At 40.9% G+C, this 24,718-nt stretch overlaps 1 protein-coding gene across 1 annotated transcript in view; it reads left to right on the plus strand.

Moving 5' to 3' along the window:
• NEU1 (neuraminidase 1) overlaps positions 1-24,718 on the plus strand; it is a 666,555-nt gene that overhangs the window by 634,289 nt on the left and 7,548 nt on the right. The window lies entirely within an intron of this gene.

The following is a 24,718-nucleotide window of genomic DNA, read 5'->3' on the forward strand; positions in this document are numbered from 1 at the left end:
CAACCCCCTCCTAAGGTTCCTGGCGGATCTTCTGGGTCTTCGTGGTGTATTAGGGTTTCTGCGCAGAGATGGACTTTGGCTTATTCTTTCTCTATGTGTTGCATGCAAACTTGATCTGAGGTAACTAAGCAAAGGGCATTGTAGGGTAGCAGCTTAGCTTGAGAGTTTTTGGTGCACGCAGGCTTGGTATAAGGCCGACTCGGTTTTGAGGGCTCGGAGCCGAATCAATCAGTGATGACTGGAAGATCATCAACAACTCAGATGGAACGTTATGGTAAGAAATAACTTCTTTTTGTCTTCAATCAGACCTAAAGAAATGGGTATGGGTTTTGAAATAGGATACATAACAGTAGCATTTGTTACACCAACTGCCTTTACTTTGTTTTTATAGTGATATTTAACTGTCTGAAATAACTTTTAATACAGACCTAGTGTTGCCAGTTTTACCAAGAATAGAATTGGCTTTGCATTTATTTTTACTTTAACGTAGGATCCTTTTTGATTCAGTGGCAGCAAAGGGATTAAGATTTATTTTTGTTTTATTACCCTGCCATAGTCAGTACGGTGATTTGCAGCACTTAGTATGGACTTTGTCTTTTTCCTGCCAGTCTATAAGCACTTGTTTCATTTGATTTTTGTACAAGGTTTGCAAACCCTGCACGAAGGCAGCTGCAATAGCTGGTGTAGCTTATTCATTTGAATCTGGCATTTCTAAATGTTTAGCAAACACTGCTTTAAGATGACTCAAATAATCTGCAGGGGCTTTTTCTTTATTTTGCCTACATGCCTGACACACTTATGTAATTTACCAGTGCTATCCTTTTATTACTGCATCTCCTGTGGGAATAAAATTTATTTTAGCCTTTTCAAGTAACTGTGTTCTTATTTTATTGGAGTAACTTTCCCAAGCATCTGGTTTTAATCTGTCAAAGTAGGGTTGTAATAGTTTTTTTTTCCTCTATTCCTCCTTAAACCTTTATGGACGTTTTTTTTTCTTCTTTCAGTTAGAAAACATGTAGACATAGTATGCAAGCCAGCATTAGACCCCCCCACCCCATTTTTTTTAAGGTGCCAAAATAAAAATGTTTCGCAGAGGTAATAGCCTCTTGTCCTACCCTATCATGTGAGCGCTTGTGATGAGCCACAGGAGTGTCAAACACTAGTGCTCCTGTTGGAAAGGTAGAAGCTTGTTGAGAATGAGAAGAAGGAAGGAAAGAAAAAAACTTTTGAACTGCAGATGCTGTTCTAAAGATGAGAGCTAACAGCAGAACTAAGTTGAGATGTAACAGTACCGTGCTGACCTTGTGGTCAAAAAAATGCAGAGGTCTGAGAAACAGCAGAATCTTGTACAGGAGCCACCCGTATCCGTACATATGGGGGTGGGGTGCAGTAGCTACTGGAGGATTTTTATCCTCTTTAGACGTTTCGGCTTTTTGGCCATTTTCAGTTTGTTCCAAACCTAAGACAGGATAAAGGGATCCCTTTTTACTGGTCTGTACTGCCTTTTTAACTTCTCTTACTTGTTGAAACAATTTCTTATTGACATCCTGCAACCCTCTTAATGCTGACTCCAAGTGCTTTACTGTACCAAGAGTAAAATGTCATTTGTTCCCCACTTACTTTGCTTTTTTTTTTCCAAATTGCCTTTCAATGTCAACAATTTAGTCTTATCATAAGTTCCATTTAATGGAAATACCCCACTAGCACAATTCTTAGTAAGCTGAAACCAGTCATACAGATATTTACAACTTTCCTTCCCATAATTAAAATACATAAAATATGCAGGAGTTCCCTTGTCAGGGATTTGATCTTGCTTGCTTATCTTTGCTCCCATTTTTCTTATTTTATAAATCAGTAATAAAAATGTTAGGCTTATCTTACAACTTCTGGATTCTGGCAATTTCAAAGACAGAAAATAACTGTAGTAATCCACACACCATACAGGGAGGGAAGGGTAGGAAGTCTGTCACCATGCAGCAACAGAGGAGAGGTTTTGATCAGCCTTCTCCTGCAGCACCCCCTTGTTCTCGTCCCTGCGCGAGCTCAGAAGTTACAGCTGCAGCATTGCAGTCGGGATAACTGGGCGGATAGGTACTGTGTCCAGAACTGACCACTCTTTCGGACTCTCTGAGGGTAATTTCACACAATCACACTGTTAAGTCCCAGCGTGCTTTTGGGCTCCTGAATTTATTTTAACAACACATACCTCTACGTCCTATCATGCGGTAGGCTAATGAATTTGTTTTAACAGAATATAGTCTACGTCCCAATCATGCTATGGGCTCATGAACTTGTATAGTCTATGTCCCAAACATGCAGTGAGTTCATGAATTAGTTTTATGTTTACAGTCTATGTCCCAATCATGCGGTGGGTTCATTAACTTGTTTTAACTTTATAGTCTACGTCCAAACAGCTGTGAGGTCATGAACTTGTTTTAACTTTATTTTTAGCTTTTAATTTTTTCTTTTCTTTCTCTCATACATTCATACATTGACAGAATAAAAACATCTCTCATACTTCTTGCCTTTCAATCCTGAGGGTACCGCCCTCCACACAAGGTGCCTCCTTGTGTTAATTTGTCCTTTAATGTATGTGCACATACATTTACTATACTCCTTTACTGTGAGGTCCTCCCACTATTACTTGTATATCTTACAACCACTCAGTCAAACAAAAACACAGTCATGCACTTATACTACAAACACACTCATGAAGTTATACTGCAAACATAGTCATGCACTTACACTGCTAAAATTGTCTAAAAAGAAAAAAAAAATAACAAAGAATTTACCTTGTATGTCTCTAGTCAGGAACAACACTTCAGGATATGCAAACAGAAATTTTATTCTTACAGCACTGGGAGTTGGTCTTCATAATTCTTGATGAAGCATTCTCACTTTACATACAAAAACTATAATTTTATACATTTTCTTATCAAAATGCTCATGCAGTTTCATGATGTTATAATGACTATGTCCTATAGAAAACTTTGCAAATGTCATCATCCCTCGTGATTTTTCACCTCAGACTTCACGTGAACACCTTCCTATACATGATTCACCTGCTTCCAAGGGGTCTTGTTTCTGACCTTGGATGTTTCAGACCTACCCTAGCAACAGTGCACTCCTAGCCTGGAGGAGTCAGGCTAACAAATTCCTTTTTGTAATAACTACATGCCTCACTTCATGCAACATATACTATTCTCTCTTATTACATACTAAAATAATGCAGTTTAAAATGAACAGTAATGACTTATGATCTGTATTTTTCCCAGCCCTGCATACAAATTATATTTGCTTTTTAACAATCATATCATAGCATCATTAATAAGCTGAAATTAATATACATTTTAATAAGCTGGTCTTGTCCCATAACCTCTTCTGACCTTGCTTTGACATTCTTTCTAGACTCTTCATTTCTGACCTTCTCTCCTACCACAGCTGCTGTCCTGTCCAGTATTCAGTACTCCAATGCTCTTTGCCATATTTTTCAATTCCCTTCTTTATTATTTCTTGCACTGGTGTCCATTGTCCTTTTACTTTGTTACGGTCATGCTGTTGTCAGTATATCCGGTTTACATGGTCTCATAGGACTTTTATTCTGCATGTCTGGAAATAGTTGTCTGAGTTTTCTTATCAGTGATCTCAAAACCTACATAGTCTGTAGATGTTCTTTTGATGATCCCCTCCTAGAAGAGCTCACTTAACCATTCCCCAGCTATACAACACCAGGTATTCCCACTGCTACCTGGTTTCATCTTGGAACGATTTGTGCATTGTATAAAGGATGCATCCTTCTCTTCTTCTCTCTAATTCTGCAAACAATACTGCAGCCACTGGAGATACTGCTGTATGTGATGCTCATTTGTGCTGAAGCATAATTTTATTGAATTAACTCACTGGGGGGATTCCATTTAATCTGAGATGCAAAGATGAGCAATCTTATTTTAAAAAGCAAGGGGTGCATGAGCATAAACCTATTTCATTCAGAGTTTATAATGTATATGGAACATTATAATAGGTTTTTGGATGATTTATTCATCATATAGGTTGGATCAGAGAATGACTTGAATGACATCATTGATTATATCAGTGGTAGTACAGATTTTCTTAGGTTTACCTATAGTCTTTCCATCAATGAAATCAGTTACTTGGATGTTTTGATATCTAAATGTTACGCTATCCTCCAAAAAAAGGAAGCCAATCTGGTGCTCCCCTGCCATAAACAAACTGTACAACAGATGGAAGAAACTGTTGCAAAAGAGAGTAAAATCCCATGAGTGTAGGAGTTCCGTGGTCAGCCTCAGTTAGAAGCTGAGATCCCTTTATAAGATCCTCCAAAGCTAGCTACAAAACAAAATTGCCACTAATTCTAAGGACAACCACAAAGCATTCTATAGCTATTTCAAGAATCTCGATGGCAGCACCCAGATCTGCTCTGAGTTGCAGCACAACTGCATGAAAATTACAGAACCAACTGATATTGCTGACATCCAGGCAGATAGGTTCAATGCTAACTTTACCCCCCACCCCCACCCCCTAAAGGGCCTATATATATATATATATATATATATATATATATATATATATATATATATATATATATATATATATACAGGAAGAATGCAGAGTCCCTGTAATCACAACTATGCAGGTAAAAGCTGCACTCTAAAGCCAAAAACACCACATCCATGGGACTGGACAACATCCCAGGCTCCGTTTTACAAGAACTGGCTCCCCACTTAAGCACCATGCTCAATAATAGCTTCACATCAGGCTTTGTGCCCACTGAATGGCACACAGTAACAGTTAACCCACTCCACAAAGGGGGAGCCACCACTGATCCCGGGAACTATCGACCTATTAGCCTGATGAGCCTGGTCTGCAAGGCCATGGAACGTATCATCATAGAACTCATAAACAAAGACATTGCTAACCTCCAAACTCTGGATCCCACCCAGTTCGGGTTTGTGAAAGGCAGATCATGCCTCCTGAACTTGATAGACTTCTTTGAGGCAGTCACCAAAGCCGTAGATGAGGGTAAGGTGGTTCACACAGCCTGTCTTGACCTCGCCAAGGCGTTCAACACCATCCCCCATTCTGGAATTATAGCTAAACTCACTAAACTAAGTATAAATCCCTACATCACAAGATGGGTTGCCAACTGGCTCACTGACGGAACCCACACTCTAAAAGTTGCAGACTCCAAATCTGACCTCAAAGCAGTGACAAGTGGGGTACCACAGGGTTCCATCCTGGGACCTCTCCTGTTTGGTATCTACTTCTCTGAAGTACAGGTTAACACAGAAGGCCTCTGGCTAACGAAGTTCACAAATGACTGCAAACTAGGTGCCAAAATGACTGCAAACTAGGTGCCATAGTCAAGTCCCCAAATGATGTGAAGTGAGTAATTTAAAAAGATTGTTGGAGAAAAGAAATGCAAACAATATACCTGTAAATAAAAAATTCTGAATGATCAAATGCAAGTGATGCAACCAATATAAATTCATCTTGGAAGCCAAGTCATTAAATGTTAATAACTTTAAGGCTGTTGTAGTTAACAATGTTAATTGTGAATCATATGGCATGGTTTATTTGGCCTTATGCCAAAGCTGTCGAGCATTCAGTGTGGGTGAATCTCTAAAACCTTTAAGAAGGTGCATCTTCGAACATTTACATGATATGGCTAAATTTAATCAAGATAAAATAGGTAGACATGCTTTGGAATGAAAAGATTTTACAAAGTTTAAATTTTGTGCAACATAAAGAATTAAAAAAAAAAAAAAAAAAAAAAAAAGAAAAACAAGAGGTGAATACTGGGAAGAAGTGATAGAATATAAGGAACTGCTTTGGCGGTTATGCTTAAGTGCAGATAAACCATCAGGCTATAAAGAATAGTTTTCTTTATCCAATGCTTAAAATTGAGGGTATTTAAAATTGAGGACATGATACATTGAGTATTGAACACTAACTAGTCGAGTGGTAAGAGTCTTAATTTCCTCTGTGGCAAGGTTTTTAAATAGCAACATTTGTAATTTATATGGTTTTTGAAGGGTTTTTTTGTAATGTATGATACTGTAGTTCTGCCGTTTTCTGCATGTTGCATAATGACTCACTGTTTTAAATGTGATGTTTGCTTAACTGGTTATGATGAAGTCTCATTTATTTTTAGACAAAAGCACTAAGGTATATTAAAATTGGGTTATGTATACCATTTATAGTCCTGGGATTTGTGTTTTGGTAGGAAATATACTGTAGTGTTTTGTTATTTATAATTCTAATAATTTCCTGTAATTTGTATAATAATGATGAGTATATGAAGGAAAGTACAGAAGATAAAGTTTGGCAGAAAAATGCTAAGAAAGGCTAATTATTGGTTATTTACAGTATTTATTTCATGCATTTGTTCATCAGGTAATTGATCTGGTTCTTCTTGGACCTTTTTCAGCAACAATCTGGACTACTGGACCAAGATTTAATTGATGTGTGTGGGCAGTTAATAGCAACCAGTCAACCAGCATATTTTGAAAAATGGTATGAAAATAATTTCTAGAGAAACTCCTGGTTAAATAAGTCAACTCCACAGATACAGTGGCTGAAAGTCAGGACTGAACCCTAGATCCTGAGGGAGAAGCATTAACTAATGAATAAGCATGCAGTCACTGAGATTGTTTAGCCACATGGAATTGTGATGAGTGTGGTGGAGGAGATTCTACTGGAGGCTGTAATGAAGTTCCATTATTTAGCAACAGCATCAGGGTGGGGCTTCCACCACAGAATTCAGTGTGGGGGTTGATAGGAAATGAATAGGGAAAATAAGTGCTGCTGTTCATTACAGTGAGCCCCCCCCCCCACCCGAGGTTCTGTGCTGGACCTCTCTTGTTTAGCATCTGCTTTTCTACAGTAAAATCCAATACCAAAGGGCTCTGGCTGATTGTTCCTATCCACCAGTGACTTAACCATCCTGCAGGAAGGTTTACCCCAAATAAATAACTGGTGCCAAAGACGTGGACTGAAACTAAATGCAAAAAAAATGCTTGCTTGTATCCTTTCAGAAGTCACCTATCCCAGGGAACTACCGTACTGATAGTACATCTCTAAGAGTTGACCCAATTGTTCAGGATTCGGGAACTTATGTGGACAGTGATCTAACATTTGACCAACATGTGTCCATTGTCATAAAGTGCTTCTATACTGCACAGCTTATAAACAAAGGGATTGTGTCGAGATCTAGGAATGTCCTTGTCCCATTTCAGTCATCCCTGATTAAAGCCATTTGTTGAGTATAATGCCCCCCTTTGGCATGCATCTGTCCAGACACATGCAACAACTGGAACAACCACAGAGATACTTTACTAAATGGATACAAGGCCTAGAAAACATGTCCTGCATTGAATGACTCCAAGCCCTGTCACAGTACTTTTTATCCTACAGACTGCTGAGAGGTGACTTGTGTCTGGCGACCCAGTATTGGTGGAGTTACTGCACATCAGCAAGTTAAATGGCATCTAAAGTACTCAATCTGGGGCTCTAAACCTTGTCTGCAACATCAACAGAATGGTTTGGAGGGACAGGTGTATTTCGCAGAGGATACCACTGCACTGGAATAGACTCCCTGTCCACATTAAACAAAGCTCATCCCTATCCATATTACAGCACAACTTGGATATTTAGATGGAAACAGAAAATTTACCTCAGGACTGCCCCTTGAACTACTAATGGACAGAGGCAGCTCCTAAATGCTTTATCCCATGCATGGGTCCCCTCAAATTATCTATGGTATGATCCCAGTTGTTATCATTTGGGGTAATATATAACTACTGACCATAGGATGGGTAAGGCAACTCTTTAACCAAATGCGGTAGGTTAATTTGAACATAAAAAGGGAAATTAGCTAGGCTTAAGTTCCATATGGGCAGCTAGCATAGTACTTGCCTATGAATCTGAGAGCCTGATCAGATGTATGGCTGTGATGCCCTACCACTGGACCAGTAATCAAGGAGCCTCAGTCATCACCACTGGCACCAGTGGGAGACATTCACTGGAAGGATAAGAACACACACAGTATTTCCAGATGCAGCTCTCTGCATTAAGTCCAATTTCCCTTAACAGCACATAGAGACCACAGTCAGTCCGGATCTGGTTTCTCCCTCTTTCTCCAGATCCCCAATAAGACTCCTCACTGGCACAGCTATAGAGTTAATATCTCAGCTGAGTGGCCAAGCCAAGACCCTCTCTGTCCATCCAGTGCTTCATGTCCCTGCGCAAGTAGCTGACACGCACACTCTTTGAGGTTTGATTTACACACACACACACACACACACACACACACACACACACACACGGGAAAGGCTGGCACAGGTTTGCTAGCTACACCCCCTTTTTCCCAGACTATAAGGTAGTTATCACTACCACCAGCCAACTCCGTAACAGCTACTTTAAGGCCCTTAACAAAGGGTGTCCAGTCTTATGGTGTAATATTAATATTAATACAAATGGTAGTTTGACCAAGAGCAAGTCTGTTAAGAGTGCCCCACACAGTGTCACCAGATAAATATGCAAGTACTCTCAAAACTTAAATATCTCTACACAGTAAATATTTAAAGGTGTAAACATATTTAATAATACATAATAAAAGAACAAGAAAATACTCCGTATATATTCCCAGTCACATCTGAGTTCAAAATCACTGACTGAATCTAAGAGAATTATGCTGTTCCGTAGAAACTTACTTCATCAGAGCAAGGTGGATATGTGGTGAATGGTTCTAGTCAGGACCAAAACAGAATTCAGATTGCACACTCTCTCTCTCTCTCTCTCTCTCTCTCTCTCTCTCTCTCTCTCTCTCTCTCTGTCTCTCTCTGTCTCTCTCTGTCTCTCTCTCTGTCTCTCTCGGTGTTCTCAAATTAATACCTCAGAGTACTGCTGGGATAGCTTCCAGAATGAGATAATTTCTTGTCATCTGACTATCCCAGGTGAAAACCCACTGCTGGAAGCTGGCAGTATTTAGCATCTGCCTGTGAAAATACATAGACCTCAGATCTTTAGTAGATGCTGAAAGTCATAAAACAATTCCATTCCTTCATACTTTCAGAGGTAGTAATTACTTCACTCCGAAGACAATACAGAAAGCTTCTCAGCACAGACATTGTCTCCTTTCCGGCGTATAAAGTAATTTAATTCCAGCTATATTCTGAAGTTAACCTCCTGTATTCCAGTTTCCACTGTTAAAATATACACATTTAAACAGTTACAATAGTGCATGTACATTTCTGTTCTATTCCAGTAGGGCATACTGGTTACATTTTAAGTACAAGCACTTTATAAAATACCTTTTTAGCACACGTCTGTACAGACCAGTTTTATATACACATGACATACAGTTCTAATACATTTGTAACACTAGCATATATGGATAGTGTTCATATTCACAAGTGGCATATAATTATTCACAAAATTTCAGATAACTGTGCTGGCAGTGTCTCCCTTTGTCACAAAAGCCAAAAGTAAGGATAAAGTTAAACTACACATATGTGCATTTAAATACATTGGAGGGTTATACAACTGGTAGAAGTCTGATATATATCAAGGAGCGTATGACAAGCATTCAAACTATCAAATGTTTGAAAGTTAAAACATACACCATGACAGTTTGAATCACAAAGATTTGAATACATAATACTTGAATCACAAATATTCAAAGAAAAACAAAAAATACTTTTTTTTTTTTTTTTTGCTGGGAGGGCAATCCTCCCTGCATCCACCCCTACATCCCTACTAATTTTATATACCAATTCTGAGATCGCACTAAAGTGGGGAAAGGACAAATTCCCTGAGCCCAGGTATACCTCAGGCTCATGCACCTAAGCAGCAGCAACTTTCAAAAAGTTCATTTTCGAACTCTGCAGCTGAAGTGCTCAAACTCAAGATTTTGAGTGTGCGAATGGAACCCTTTTCAAGGCACATACTAGAAAGGATGCATGTCACACGGGAAACACAAACAGGATCTGTATCAGTTTTATGTGTTTTGTATGTTGGAGGGAGTAAGGGACAGACTAGCAAAGGAAGAGTTTGTGGTAGTTTTGAAGAATGGAGAATGAGTGATCGCAAGTGTACCATTTTGTATAGTAAGTAAGGGGGGGGTGAAAGATTGGCTTGACTGAGTAGAAGAACTGAGGCAAGAGAAGCTATGTGGGAGGGGGAGAGGTAAAAAAACGGCAGAAAAGGTGCCCGAGAGCAGTAATTATGGAATCCTTGAAAATATGAAAAATCGATGGGGGCACGAAAAAAGTTTGCAGAAAATGGAAACTAGTTATTCAGAGCGGAAAGAAATAGAAATAACAACTGAGTTATTATAATTCCATTATTTTGTTTAATGCAGTCCCCAGTAAATATGTACAAGTTTATAGGCTCATATGAGATTGCTAGGCTAACTGCTTAAGACCCCTTACAAGCTAGCCATTATAACTCGTTTACTCAATGTAATGGCCTCTAGTGGCAAGAGGATGGCATGGATTTGTGCCTATGCATTGATTGTCTTATAGATTGTCTCTGTCCAAAAGGTCATTGTTTATTACTAAGCTTACAGCCTAAGTAACCCTGAAGAAGTTTAAGGGTATCATCCAAAGTTATGCTTTTGTTGGATTCCCCCAATAAATACACTGTTCCCACATACCCAATATGTGAATTTATGGTCACCCATCCATTTGCTGCAATTTGGTTTTGAAAGTAGCTAGGGAATAATTTCTTCTTGATGTGTAACCGGTGTCTGTTCCAAAATCAAGGAATACATTGGGTTAAGTACCCATCTCACCATCAGGTGGTGTTAGTGCGGTAGTGAAGGTTTAGTTATTTAGAGCAGGTATTTGTTGCACCATTGATTCTAAGGAGGTGAAGGACATAATTGTAGGATATTTCATCATTGTTGTCCTCAACCCTCTTTTCCCATTTTATATGATGTTGCTGTGTCACATCAGTCAATGTGACCAAGTCACCTATTACCAATATATACAGCACCAGGTATCTAGCCCTGATGCAGAAAAGTATGGAAACTTTCATAAAATGAAAAATTAAGCCAAAATCTTCCACGGTAGCCTATACAAAACAGAGCAGAAGGAACAGGTTTGACACCTGACCCAATCCAGTTTGGTTCTGTCAAGTGCAGGTCATGCCTGCTTATCATGGTGGACTTCAAGGTGGTCACCAATGCAATGGACAAGGGCAAAAAGGTACACATGGCATACCTTGATCTGACCAAGGCATTAACACAGTATCCTACTCAGGCATCTTAGACAAGCTCTTGAGATTGGGTATAAACTCCCACATCACCTGCTGGATAGCCAGCTGGCTCACAGATAGGACCCAAGAAGTCAGGGTAGGGGATTATACCTCTACACAAAGGCCATTCACTAGTGGAATCACGTAGGGCTTGGTGTTGGGGCTGGTCCTTTTTGACATTATCCTTTTTTCTGAAGTTAAGTCTAATGTCATTGGCCTGTGGCTGACCAAGTTCACAGATGATTACAAACTAGGAACTATAATAGAATCCCCCAATATTTTCCAAGAAGGCCTAACACAAACTAATATCTGGTGCCAGAATCATGACCTAAAACTCAATACCAAGAAATATATAATAGTAATCTTCAGTAAGAAAGCCTTCCCAAAAAATGACTACATTGATAATACAACCATGAGAGTAAACCCTGCGGTCAAGGATTGGTGAACACATGTGGTACAGTGGCTTGACCTTTGACCATCATGTGCCTAGTATAGTAAGGAAATCATTCTGTGTTGTGCAACTTATAAGCATTGTTCAGTCATAGTCAGCCCTCATCATTGAGTACAGTACCCTCATTGGTATGTATCTCAACAGGCATATGAAACAACTGGAGCATCCACAAAGATTCCCCACAAAAAGAATACATGGTGTAGAAAACCTGTCCTAAGTGGGGACCTATCCTGATACTTGGTCCCCTACAGATTGCTGACAAGTGCTCACAAAGCATCCTTTGATCTAGCTCTGATGGACTTACAGCACATCAGCAAAACAAACAGCATCTGAAATACCAGATCCAGTGATCTAAACCTCATCTGTAAGAAATAAGACATGGTGGAGGGATAGGTATCTGTCTCAGAAATTACCCCATTTCCGAAATAGGCTTCCCATCCATGAGAAGCAGAGTTCTTCCTGCACGTGTTCAAGCATAACTTGGACCAGTGGATATGGGATCGAAAATGTTACCCCTGTGTCTCTATTAGAAAGAGAGCTTGGAAATGTGCGACTTCCCATGCACAAGTTACATGCCTAAGCTATATATACTCCCCATAGGTTCATAGGTTCATACTAGGCTATCTGCCCGAAGGCATTTACAAGCCTAGCCCATAGTTTTGTGGCTTACGCCACCCCTTTAGTATGGGGAACTATACCCATTATTTTGCTGTGCCTCTGTCGGGCAGTGACACTGAGGTAATCCCTGGGGTATATCTGCGATCTCCCATCCATTGGTCAAGATTTCTCTTGAACAAGGCCAGCGAGTGCTCTGCCTCACATATACCGGGATTTTATTCCACAGCATAGGAGTCTTTGGGTGATGAATATATCCCTCCAGCACGTCCTATTAATAGCCGTGTCGAGGTTTAAGTCTCCGCCCTTGTGGCTCTGACGGATCTAGATTTTTGAGGTGAAGCATATTCATCAAATCTGGGTTTGACATGGCCTTGTATGTTAGGCAAAGGTCACCTCTGAGCAAGCGGTAGCGACTGAATAGAGCTGGAGTTCTTTCAGTCGGGCAGCATAGGACAGATGTTTGAGACCCTTTATCCTTTTGGTGAGGAACTTTTGTGGCCTCTCCAGCTGCTGAAAGTGTCGGGTCAGATACATTCCGAATGGGGCATTGTACTCAATCATTGGTCTGATGAGTGATGAGTATAGGGAGACTATGACCTCCCTTGATCTAGATGAGAATCCCTTCATGATAAGGGGGGCAATGTAGAAGGTCTTCCTAACTACTTTAGCTACATGGGTGTCGAATGACAGACTACTATCAACCTGGGTCCCCAGGTCCCTGATAACTTCTTCTGTGCTCAGTGGATTGCCACCTATTTGGTAGCTAGGGGTAACCTTGTTTTTTTTACCATAAAAACCTATGGTAGCTATCCCTGTCTGGTACAGTTGGGAGTCATGGGGAGGCTGAAAAAGGTAATCGCCTGTAAATCTAAACCATTAACCCTTACTGTCCCTTTAACTTCTAACTGCTTATGATTGACTTTTTATATTCTTAGAGGAGGATCATAAAAAGAGCACATTTCACAATTCTTTACCACTTACAGTATATTCTTATTGGTGTTTACCTTTGTAACGATGGAACTGCATTCTGTCTGCCCTTGCAAGTAATGGAGGGCAACAGGAGCTGCTTGAACAAGCTTCAAGTGTAAGCTGAAGTTTAAACTACATTTTAACGGTATTATTGGTAAGAAAAAAAAATGGTTTTCAACACAAGTGCTCGCATGCATGAAGATGCATGTGAACATTCTTTAGCTGAAAAACAAAGTTTTCAGAGAAATGTTTACAGTTGATTTTTAAGTCTGCACTTGTTCTAAAGAAGCATTACTTGCCTGGCAATCCACTGAGTTAAGGCCATGGAAGGGGCACTTTTTCAGGTAACAGTGGCCCGGCATCACTTTAATGGGAATGAAGACAGGCAGATGTTCTAATAGGGAATGACTTTGACACAGTACCTTGTGTGCATGCAGCTACACATAGCCAGGCATGAAGACAGCTGTGAGGGAATGCAGCAGGGAAGAAATGCTGCCACAACCTACATCTCCAGTAGAGGCTGGTGAGGTTGCTACTTCAGAGAAAAGGTTGTGTAGTAGCACTTGGCTTGAATTTGAGCCACATATTTCAAAAGGTACTGAGCTTCTGCTAGAAAGGGCTGTCTCAAGTGAAGAAATGTTGGTAGCAGCAAGCCTAAATTTGAAGTTCAGTTGTCAAAAGATGCCAAAACTTCCATGGATGGAGAACTGAGAGTCACAAATGATTTAAACAGACAGTGCTCTCCAGTGTCATCTGACAGCATTTGGAGGTAACCAAGGATACTTCTTATCCACAAGGGCTGGAGGGATCTATATATTGGGATTGGGATTGGAGCAGTGGGGTTACTGTGGAGAAAATGGACTCCTTAATGAGAGCTAGAGGGAAATTTGATATAAGTGCTGGTAGTCCCACAAGGGCCTACCATCTGGCACTTCTGGCCGTAGCCCATGGTGTTCTTTTTTCAGGCCATTTGTTAGAATGATGCAAAACTTTATTTGGCAAGCATTGCAGAGGAATTGAGAGGGCACTACTAGACATGTGAGTAGTGCTAAAACGCTGGCAAAGCAAGAAATCAGGCCAAGACTGCTGTGGTGCCTTTATCTATTACTGAGGAGCCATTCTGAAGGGGAACGAGAAACATTGCCAGGTGTGTTAATACCTAAAGTACTACAAGTAAAAAGGATATTTTCATGATGATGGACTATTCTTCTAGGACCCCTGAGGCAATTGCCTTGTTGTGTGTTGAGGCAGAATAGCTGCCATGTCCTCTCCTAGAAGTTTTCAGCAGGAAACACTGACTTGATTAACATGGGATCATAGGAGATTACTAGGCTGTCGACCTGGAGGTCATTTCAAGCCTAGCCATTTCATCCCAATTTAATACCATAGAAATGTTCGTTAATGCCCAAGATTGCATTCATTAATGACTACCCATGCCCAGGAGGTTTGTGGGCACTATTCCTGGTAAGAATTTATGATGCCCCATCCACTCATCCAGGTTCTTTTGAACAGTGTTCTATAGATGCTCTGTTTCACATGAATAGGTAGCCTATTCCAAAGACGCAGCAGTTGCTGAGAGATAAGTCTGTTCCTGCGGCATGTCCCATTTAAGTTGCAGGCCATATTTAGGTCCCTGGAATAGGTGGCCGTAGTCCCATTATGAATATGCCGTAAGGTCATTAGGTTTGAGTCTGAGATTGCTCTGTAAGCAAGGCATGTCTTCCCTAAGAAGTCTATATGATACAGAGTAAAGTAACAGGTACGGTACATGCCGAAAGGGGAGTTGTACTCAATTGTGGGCCAGATTAGTGCCAAGTATAGAGGGGTTCTAACCTCTTTTGCTCTTGAGGTGATGCCTTTAGTAATCAAGTGTGCTACATAGAAAGCCTTCCTTACTATGGTAGACACATGGTGGTTGAAGTTAAGGTCACGGACAACTTGTGAACCCAAGACCCTTACCACTTCATGGATACTTTGGGTATTGTTGTTGATCTGATAGTGTGAAGGGACCTTGTTTGTACCGAAGGGAATGATCCTTGTTTGTACCGAAGGGAATGATGATGCATTTCTTTGCATTCAGTGTGAGGACGTGACTAAGACACCAGTCATTGGTCAGTGTAAGACCCTGCCGGAGTATACTGACATCATGTGGGGATTCAATAATGCATCCAGTTTGCAGTCGTCTGCAAACTTGGTCAGCCATAACCCCTTAGTTTTGACCTGAACGTCTGGGAAGTATATACCAAATGGTAGGGAGCCAAACACTGATCCCTGTGGCACCCCGCTGGCAACAGGTCTGCTAGTTAATGTGAAGTCACCCACTTTGATAGCAACCCATCTACTAAGTTTATTGGTAATGCTTAAGTGTGGGATTGTGTCGAAAGGCTTTGCCAAGTCGAGGTATCCTGTGTGCACAGATTTGCCCTCATCAGTGGCTCTGGTCACATTTTCAAAAAAATCCACAAGATTTAACAGGCAGGATCTGCCCTTGACAGAGCTGAATTGGGTGGGATCCAGGATTTGGAGGTCACCTATGTCTTTTGAGGCCTATAATGATAACATTCCGTGGCCTTACGGATGAGGCTGGTGAGGCTTATGGGTCCCTAATTCCTCGGTTCTTTTGCTAAGCCACCTTTGTGAAGGGGAATAATTGTTGCTGTTTTCCATTCTGCATGAACAAAGCCTATAGTTAGACTATGATTGAAAAGGGTACATAATGGTAATGCTAGTTCATGTTTTAGCCTGTTAAGAAGACAGCCTGGGATGCCGTCTGGCCCCATAGAGGCTGTGTTTTTTTGCCTTGGACAAGGCTTTGATGACCTGTTCTTCAGATATGTATGGTGGTGGGAAGTTTGGTGCAAGGTTTGTGATAAGTTGACAGACAGAAGGGTTAACCTCATGTCAGATCTGCTGAGTTGTTTGTGTAAGTAGTCTGGGGTAGACCAGTTACAAACTACCTTACCCACAAAGTACATCAACAAATAAATGGTTTCTTGGAGAGGTTTAATACTACTCTTGAGGCCATGCTGAGAACATTTGCAGACTATTTTAAATAGGCATGAGACAAGTACCTGCCTCATCTCCTGTTTGCATACACGTAGATACCCCATGAATCCACAGTCTTTTCATCATTTGATCAACTTTATAGTTACATGGTGAGGGACGCCTAGAGCTGATTTGTAATGTGTTAGAGAATGAATGTGATCCCCACAAGGAGTCTATGAAGATCTGCTAAATTTCAAGACTAAATTTAGAGAGCTGATATGGGTGTTAAAAGAGCAACTAGCACATGTACAACAGTAGCATAATGTCTAGTGTGCATGGACGGTTAGACCACAAGAATATAGAGTTGGAAAAATGTTAACAATCCTTATTTCTATTTGGCAGAATGAGCTGCAGGCAGCAAGCAAGGGTTCCTTAATTCTTTTGACTAAGGTAAGTAATTTTAATAATGTGTTGGAGATGCCATGCAAAAGACAAACACAGACCCTACTATGTCATTGCCATGGCAAAACTACTAAGTAGTCTGTGCAATGGATTTCAAGAGTAATCACAGGGGCTATGGTAGTAATATTCCGTGAGGCTCAAACTGATGGCTTTATGAATACGTACTGTCACAGCAGCTATCCTGTAATCAGGTTCAGGAGGTCAGAGCAGTGCTGTAGGAGTCTGGGTGGGATGTTCACTGTTAAGCCAAGGTGTTCTCAATTAATAGACCACCATGTGGACTCTGCCACAACTTGCTGTGAGGGAAAGGTTAGTTTGTTTTCACTTTCTTGTGTTTGGTATTTTTTTATTGCCTTCTTCTGTTTTGTATATTGTGATTTAGTTTCTTTACACTGTGTTTTACTTGTATTCTGCTTTTAATAACATATTTGAAATGGGAAAGAGACCACAGCTGTGCCTCTTGTGAGTTGCACAGAAATTGTTTTTCTCCCATCCCCCCACCCAACTGCTGTTGTATTTTCAAACTCAGCTGCCTTTCTAGTTACCTTCCCATTATTTTAATTTGATCACATATCTCCTTCCCTCTGCTGTTTTATTGGCTATTGAGAGTTAGCACAGAATTATAATTTTGCGAAATCACTCCCCTTAAACAATTGAAATTATTGGCCATTCCACTGTATTCCATAGATCCAGAATACAAAGTGCCCACCCCCTTCCAATCTGTATTGCGCTTTTAAAATTAGTGGCTCTCCACTCAGGTAGCTAAAGCTTAGGTTACCCCCTCTTTTAAGTGTGTCTGCTTAATATACATTGCAGCTCTTACGATATTAAACAATTTTTTTCCACCTTGCCTTTAATATCTGCAACATTGCCGCTGCTCTACGGCAGTAGTGTTACCTCACAGCAAGAGGTTCTCCCATTCGATTCTCGGCTGGGCTTGGGAGTGCCTTCTGTGTGGAGTCTGCATGTCCTCCCCACGGTTGTGTAGTGTTCAAAAGACATGCATGCGTAAATGGGCATGCCTTTGTTGAAGGTTGGGCGTCGAGCTGGCACCTTGGCTTTTCGTAAAAATCTACTGCCAATCATTAGTGGACCGGAGTTCCGCTGTGGCGACCCCTTACTGGGAAAAGACAAACAACAACCTTTAATATCTTCAACATCTACTCCAAGACCACCAGATACTGGAGAGCCCACATTCTGCCCCTCAGTAGTGATCTTGGGATCAGTGCTTCTGTTTTGCTTTTGGTGAGACAGAGAATAGGGACATTATTTCCTCGACAATGATCACAGGGAAACCTATAAATTGCTTCATAGGTGCCAGCTTGGAATTTGTGGTAATATATTTTTCTCCTGGTAAGAGAATGAGCAGAGTGCATTGACTCCTGACTGTTTCTAATTGAGAAGTGAGTGTCTGTATTTGATCTTTCTGATTGGTCTGGTTTGCTATTCAAGGCATCTACCAGGAAAAGGTAACAGAAAACCTATAGACCCTTGCGTCATCTGGGCCAAAACTGTATCATAGAAGAGCCTTGGCATTTGTAATATTGCTTTGCTTCTGGTGAGAGAAGAAGCAAAGGAGCATTATATCCCAGCAGCGTGAAGCTGTGGTGGGACCAGCACTAGTAGTAGCCAGAGAGTAGCCGTATATGCGATTCCCCTCTTTTCATCATTCTTAACAAGCTAATTCTTTCTTTTCAGTAAATACTGCTTGAGTTCCTGGTGTCTAACCATACTTCAGAATATCTGCCTAAGTACTTCATCCATAAATCATCAAGGTCTACATATTAGTTTCCCCTCAAGTGTTTGACAGTGCCCTGTATAAACACAGACACCTTGAGTTGTTATTTTTCCTGTAAAAGCACCATTGAAATTTCTGCAGTGCCTAATTGCACACAGCACATCTAGGTTGCACTGATGAGCACTGCCCCCAGAGTTGCAAACTGAATATTCCTGACAATAATTTATATTGTCCATCCAACTGTCTAATCAAGAAAAAAAATGGTCTGTTGCCATGGATATGAATTTTCCCCACTATCTCCATTACCAGCTTAGTGAATATGGGCATCCTGAGGCAATGTAGAAATTGTCTCATATTTACTGACAACCAATTTAAATCTCAAACAAATGGATATGGTATGTGAGAGATGCATTTACACAATGTCAGTGGAGGCAAAGCTCTCCTATGGTAGCACTCCTAATGTCAGTAAGGTTGTCAATAGTACACACCCTGCACCCATCACACACAATTCAAAACCGACACATAGATCCACATATGCTGAGGCACTTAAATGTAACCTTCCTAAATCCCAAAGTCCACCTAGATGAAGTACGCATAACAATACCCTCAGCAGCCTGAAATGCACTCGTTCAAAATATCACCCACATAAACACATATAGCTACATCTAATGGAGCCTCTGCTTCTAAACCCATAAGGCAAGCCACCACACAATCCATTGGAGACTTCATTGTAAGACACAGTGACGTCCTTCTCCCCAGGCTGAGTTAAGGAGAAAGGCATGGTCATTTGCTTATCAGGGGCCAGGATCCCCCACATTACACATGCAATCACGTAATTGGACCACAGGCACCAGTATGACACAGTCATAGTCCATGTGGGTGTAAATGACCTGAGACATTCCTCCATAGACTGTATGAAGAGAAACAGCATGGAGCTCTCTGAGTATGTGTCCCAGGCTGGTATCAGCCTATCATTGAGCAGCATTTTACCTTCTCCAAGGATGGTGCCACAGTGCGAACAAAAGATGGCTGACTTTAATAATTGGCTTAGTGTCTGGTGTCATTTTAAGGTGGTGCAGTATTTGTCAGCATGGGAGGAGATGGTCAGCAGATCATGCTGTTTTGCCAGGGATGGTCAGCACCTCTCACCTCTAGGCTCTCAAATATTAGCTAAAACATTGTCCCTCCCCCCATAGTGCCTTTTTTGGCAATGCCAAACTGACAAAGCAAATCAAAACCAAGAAAATCTAATGGTGCTAGTGCTCAATGCTATGAATCTAAACAAAGAATTCCACTCCCTAGAAGCTCTCTTCACCCTAGAGAATGCTGACATCTGTGCAGTCACCCAAGACATGGTTTAAAGCAGCAGAGAGTACACTGGTAGTGCAAGGTTATAATGCCTTCTATACATTTAGACTAGCTACTACACAGACAGGGACCAAAGGTGGAGGTGTCTTGATTTACTTCAAAAATAAGTATACCTAAAGGCTGGTCAAACAGGGCAATGCACTTGAGCTTCTCCACATAAAATCACCACAGACAAAATCTTGTATCACTACCTTGCAAACTATAGGTCCCCCGGTATGACCCAGGAAACCCATACTTTGTATTTGAACTCATTAGAAATACTCCCCATCTAACCCAATACCATATTCATAGGTGATTTTAATTACCTAACTATTAACTGGGAATCATATATGACACTACACATACAGGCACAGATATTCTAGGATTTTGTAAAAACAAACTGTTGGACCAAAAACACCAAGCAGAGGTGCAACCAACTGGATCTACTCCTCACTAATATGGGGAGAGCTGCACACCCCTTAGTTTAATGTCTTCTGTGCTAAGGTCAGACCACAAAATGATCTTTGAAGTAAAAATAAAATTCTGAACCCAAGCCGACCCTGGAATATTCAGGAACTACTCTAAGGCTAACTTCCTGCTATCAATAACCCAACAAAATTTCAAACTTACATAAACTCTGAGAACACTGCTGCCTACATGAACTAATCACAGAAACCCTATACAAGCATGTTAATAGCTGCATAGAGGCAGCTATACCCACCAGGAAGAAGTACAGAATTAACTTAAAAAAACAAGCCTTCCTGGTGGAATCACATTAGTAGGCTGTATAACAGAAGGAAGAAAATCATGGCAGAAATTAGGAGGTCCAGCACCCAGCAGGGCAAAAGTGGTCTTATCAAACTAAAACAACTGAAAGGACAAGTAAAGTCTACCAAAGCCAAATTTGATGTAAAGTTAGACTCCCAGGCCAAGGACAACCACAAGGCATTCCTTGGCTATTTCTGCAACCTCAAAGGCAATACACAAGTGTGCGCAGAGCTCATTATTAATGGAGCCTCCTATACTGAGCCAGAAGATATAGCAAACCTACTGCCCAACAAATTCAGCTCCAACTTTATCCCTCTTTCCCCACAACTTTTTCTCAGGAAATACCATCAAGTATAACTCCACCTGCTGCCACTAGGGATGAGGTCCTTAATGTTCTCAAGAGCACTGCATCAGCGGGCCCAGACAGTATACTAGGATGCCTTCTAAATAGGATGAAACATGACCTATCAATTTTCATGGAATTGCTATTTAATTGAAGCCTCAAATAGGCTTCTTGCATCATGAATGTAGAACAGCAACACTCCTCCTCCTGCACAAAGGTGGGCCATCTACAGATCCATAAGTCTCACTAGTCTCATATGCAAAACCATGGAAAGAATTATCATGGAAATGATCAGTAATTACACAGGAAATCTCTAGACATTGAACCCAACCCATTTTAGTTTTGTCAAGGGCAGATCATCCTACTCAACCTGGTGGATTTGTTTGAGAAGGTCACCAAAGCAATGGATGAGAGCAAATGGTTCACATTGCCTACCTTGACCGGGCCAAGGCATTTGATACAATACTCTACCCCACTCGGGCATTGTTGACAGACTCAAGAGGTTAGGTACAAACCCTTATGTCACCCAGTGGATAGCCAGCTGGCTCACAGGACCCAGGAAATTAGAATTGGGGAGTCTACCTCTACAAAAGGGACTCACACAAGGGACAGTCACAAGTGGAGTCCATCAGGGATCGGTCCATGATTCATTTCTCTTTGGCATTTACTGCTCTGAAGTCAAGACCATTGTCAATGGCCTCTGGCTGACCAAATTTGGTGCTGATTTCAAATTAGAAGCTATCATTGAATCCTCCACTGACACCAATGTTCTCCAGGAAGGGCAGAAATAACTGGTGTTAGAACCATGGAGTAAAACTAAATGCCAAGAAATGTATAGTAGGTATCCTTCGGGAAGTCATCCACTCTTGGTAAAAGTCATATTGACAAAACACCCCTAAGAGCTGACCCAGTAGTCCGGGACTTGGGAATGCATATCTAGCCTTTGACCATCATGTGTCTACAGTAGTGAGAAAGTAATTCTGTGTTGTGCAGCTTATAAACATCTAGGTCCAAGGAAGTTATTGTTCCACTGTATTCAGCATCCATCAGATCCATCATTGAGTACAGTGCCCCCTTTGGTATGTACCTAACTAGGCATATCCAACAACTGAAACATCCACAGAGGTTCCTCACCAAAAGAATATAGGGCATAAGTAACATGTCCTCAGCAGACCACCTCAGTGCTCTATCCCTGTATTCAGTCTCCTACAGGCTGTTGAGGGGAGATATATGGTCTGGCATACAAGGCATCGTCAGACCCCACTTTGGTGGACCTCCTGCATATTGGCAAAACAAACAGTACTAGAATTACCCATTCAAAAGACTTAAACCTCACCTGTGATATAAATAGGACCTGCTGGAGAGACAGGTGTGTATACAAGAGACTACCCCTTCTCTGGAACAGGCTCCCCATCCATGTGAAGCAGAGTTCCTGCCTAGCCCCATTAAAGTGTAACTTGACAGTTGGATGGGGAACAGGAAATTCATCCATGGTTTCGAACCTGTGTCTCCAATGGACTCAGGCAGCCTATAAATGGTTCATCTCCCAAGCTCCTGCTTTCACTTGTAAAGGATACAAGAACTTCTGAAAGATTTGGGATGCATGGGTAGGCTTAAAACTGCCCTTGTGGTCTTTAGCCTAGTAAACACCCATGAACCTATTACAGCAGACAGGCTTCTTATAGGGTGCATGAACAGTCATGCAATCTTTGTGGAAGAAACTGCATCAGATGTTGAGTCTGGGGGTGATCCAGGAATCCAGAAGTCCCTGTGGTAGCATCAGGTCCTGTTTAGGTTTATATTGTAGGAAAGTGTGTAGTCGGACAGGAGCATATGCACACCCAATTACCAGAACACATGATGCTTAAGAGTAATTATGTGATGCTAAGTATCTGACAACCATTGAACTGACTATGGTTTACTACCAGATGAACTTGATACCTGCAGCAACTGAGAGAAGTCAGCTTTTATCACCTTGTTTGGGTTGTATGAATTCACCAAAATGTATTTTTGGAATAAAACACCTGGACTGGCAAATCAAACCCTAGCAGGAGCTGGAGGCTGTGCTGTAGCTTACACAGATGACATTGTAATCTTTAGTGGATCCTACAGGAGCATGTGTGACATGTCACAGACATACTGAGTAGATTAAACAAAAGCAAGTAGATTTCATATAAAAGGCAAATAAATGTTAAGTAAGAATGACACAAGTAACTTGTCTGGTCATCAGGTGTGTGGTGGCAAAAGTTGGCCAGAACCTGCGAAAGTGGACACTTTCTATGTATGGCCTACTCTTGTTACCAAACAACAGGTAAGAAAGTTCTTCAGGGCAGTGGGCAGTGGGGTATTAAAGTTTGCCCCTCACTGTAGTACCTCAGCACCTTCTTCTCTGACAGACTTTACCCAAAACAAGGGACAGATATGTTTAGGTGGGCAGCGACTTGAGAGCAGGATTTCTTGAAACTTAAGAAGATCATGAGTTGGACCCCTTGTACTAGGTAGTACTGATTTTAGGAAAGGATTTAATCATAGAGTTTAGAGCTTCATATCCTAAACTGGTGACTGCTGTTCCCCAGATGTCTTCAGAAGGAGAAGAGCAATCCAGTAGTATACCTTAGTCATAGATACCATCCATTAGAGGAGTAGCATGCAGCTGTGATGAAGGAATGTCTGGGAGCACCTTCAGCCCTGTCTTTGTTTACACTGTGTCCTAAATGTTTTTGTTATCCGCATACTAATCCAGATATGTAATGTGCATTTCGACGTGTCAGCTATATGCCACTTCCTATGTGTAATGTCTTTATTTTCTGTGTTTCTCTATTTTGGTTCATATCATTTTTGCCATGTGGCCCAGGTAGTGACTGCAAATGATTGTGGCCAGCCTGACCACCCAGTTGTCAATCAAAATAAATAAATAAAATGATAGAAAGTTTACAGTAGTACAGGTCATAATCCACTAAAGTGGTTACACAGAGCCAGTAGACAAAATGGAAAACTTCTTAGCTGGAGTTTGAGCTTACAGTCCTACAGTATGGCAGTCCAGCACTGGAGAGGTGTCAGTAAAGTGAATCCATATTGTAAATCAAGACATGAGACCAGGTCGCATAACTTAAAAGATATGTATAACTGCCAAACTTCATTTTTGGTGGTATACTCGTATGAGTGCAAGAAAGGGGGAGGTATGTGACGGATTGACTGAACCCTGCAGTCGTCTTTAAGTAAAACACACAAACAATGTGCTAAGCCAAGATAAATGTTATTTTTTCCATAAAAACAACTGTGGTTGCTGCTTTCAGTAAATGTTGCAGCCTGTAAAATATATAAAATATGAACATTTTGACAGTATGGAAAATGCATTTGCTTTCAGCAGAAATGCAGCAGAGCTGTTAAACAGTGAAACTGACTTCTCCGATATGTGTTTGCAGTGCTTAAAGTTTAATGTATCAGGTGGTAATTGTGGAAATCGGAAACTTTACATTAAAAATTAAAACCAAATAGGAAATACAGTACTTGTCACTCTTAAACAGAGACAACAGCTATTATTTCAGTTTTGTCTTCCTTCTAAACAATGCACAGAGGAGTGCATCTCCAGGACAGAAGCTTTGTCCTAGAATTCCCTGCCTTTGAAAGTGTCCATCTGCTGTTTGGACAAGTCAGAGGAGGGTAGGATTTAATAAATCTTCAGATAACGGTAGTGAAAGACACAGATTAGCTGTTAAAGTTAGTCTGTATGTTGTCTTTTAAAATCCGTTTATTCTCA

This window comes from Protopterus annectens, chromosome 9.part0, assembly GCF_019279795.1.
Source record: "Protopterus annectens isolate FY-2018-M chromosome 9.part0, PAN1.0, whole genome shotgun sequence".
In the NCBI taxonomy this organism is placed as follows: Eukaryota; Metazoa; Chordata; order Ceratodontiformes; family Protopteridae; genus Protopterus; species Protopterus annectens.